Below are 2,014 nucleotides of genomic sequence, written 5' to 3' on the forward strand. Positions count from 1 at the left end.
CCTAAAGCTATCTTAGAATTACCGCAGTATTATTTATGACAATTAGATACAAGATATATAAATACCTTATCTCTGTGGTTACTTTTGTGTAATTTTACAGGAGACTCTATGTTATCTACCTCAGTATTATTTATGACAATTAGATACAAGATATATAAATACCTTATCTCTGTGATTACTTTTGTGTTATTTTACAGGAGACTCCATGTTATCTACCTCAGTATTATTTATGACAATTAGATACAAGGTATATAAATACCTTATCTCCGTGATTACTTTTGTGTAATTTTACGGAGACTCCATGTTACTTACAGGTTACCCCAATAACTACGATCTGTCTTGGATATACTAATGATCTAATCTGAAATAGGTGTTCATGTTATATTTTTCTTTGATAATTTTACAGGAGACTCTATGTTAGACACTGGTTATCCCAATAACTTCGACCTGTCTGGGATGTCCTTCACCACCCCAGACAGGGATAACGACAGGTGGAGTTATTATAACTGTGCTGCTGCCAGTAACATTAGAGGAGGCTGGTGGTTCAATGACTGTCACCAGGCCTTCCTTAACGGTCAATGGTCCCCGGGGTCCTGGTCCTACCCATGGTATCCCACAGTAAGGAGTGGGACGTCAGTGAAGGCGACTTCAATGATGATCAGACGGAACTAGGTAAACATAATTACATCTTAATATCCATTTTTTTCTTTTTGTATTATTCTGAAAATTTCAGTTTTTAAAGTTGCTTATTTTGGAAATAGAAAAAAAAATATGCTATTTTACATTTATCTGTAAAGTATTAATTTGTTTTTTTTAACAGACGAAAGATCATCCATGGATTACGGAAAGCCCCAAGAGACGATTTAAAATTAATTTTTATCGCTGAGTTCTTTTTTTTAATATTTAACATCAAGTAACAAACAGTAAAAGAAGGTGGTTGAACGGCTCTGTAAAGCGATACTGGATGTATTCAGTAAAAGATGTATTTTATATGTGTTGTAATAAATTTGAAAATAGAAAAATTTCGTTCTTTTTTCCAAACACTGATAAATGGAGATAACTGGGCGGAGAATTAGGATGAAGATTACTTTATTGTTAAACCTATTACAGTGGAACCTGTTTAATCCGACACATGCAATACTCTTTACTGTGATTTCAGCCATTTAATTTCATTTGTCATTTATACTTATGTCAATGATCTTACACGCTACAATACTTCACGTTGTTTATTCCAACACATATATTGTTTAATGAAAATGTTGCCCGAGGCCGCAGGCCAAGGGCAAGTTTTACCTTAATAAAGATCATATGTTGTCATACCCAGATAAGTGTTTTGTTATAAACTGTTCTTAGGTATATCATTGCTATATTATCAATTATTTTGTGGTACAATACATCTAAAATATAAAACATCAAACTCTAAAAAAAAATCAATTATATATCTATTGTATCACAAAAATTATTTTTAAAAATATACTCTTCCTTCTTCCATTAATATACTTAGCAAAACTCTTTAATTGAAATTTTGCTATTTTTAATATTTCACGATGATTAGTTAAATGTTGAAGTAACAGACGAATGATTTCTTTCTAACAATTCTTATGTATACCGGTGAATATATTTAGATAGCTAATAAACAGTTCTTTTGTGGCAAGAAACGCAAAGATACTAGATATTCCATGATACTAGATTATAAGCTTAAAGTAAAAAAACACCTTGTTTTCCAACACAATATTTCTATTGCTACAAATAGTAATTAATAAAAGAGCTTTCTGCTTTTGAATGCACAAAATACGTAATAGCAGACTTATATCGATACTGTAATTTTTTATTGTGTTTTTTTTTTTTATTTCAAAACACCCTAATACAGATCGGGGATTGAAAGGTTACATTTGTAATACGCGTTTTATTTTGACGTCACAAATCTTAAAAGCAAAATTTGAGATCATTTAAATTCATTATTTAGGTTAGAGATAATTTAAGTAAGTTAGAAAAAAATCAAATTTGCAAAACA

At 30.6% G+C, this 2,014-nt stretch overlaps 1 long non-coding RNA gene across 1 annotated transcript; it reads left to right on the plus strand.

The window, feature by feature from the left end:
• The first annotated feature begins 355 nt into the window (after nucleotides 1-355).
• Nucleotides 356-1,014, plus strand: LOC134259854 (uncharacterized). Its single transcript, XR_009990421.1, has 2 exons — nucleotides 356-672; nucleotides 821-1,014. It is a non-coding gene; the product is annotated as an uncharacterized LOC134259854 (long non-coding RNA).
• The last annotated feature ends 1,000 nt before the right edge of the window (nucleotides 1,015-2,014 follow it).

Source organism: Saccostrea cucullata, unplaced genomic scaffold, assembly GCF_032062105.1.
Source record: "Saccostrea cucullata isolate Sc308-1 unplaced genomic scaffold, CSIRO_AGI_Scuc_v1 ctg12814, whole genome shotgun sequence".
Classification (NCBI taxonomy): domain Eukaryota; kingdom Metazoa; phylum Mollusca; class Bivalvia; order Ostreida; family Ostreidae; genus Saccostrea; species Saccostrea cuccullata.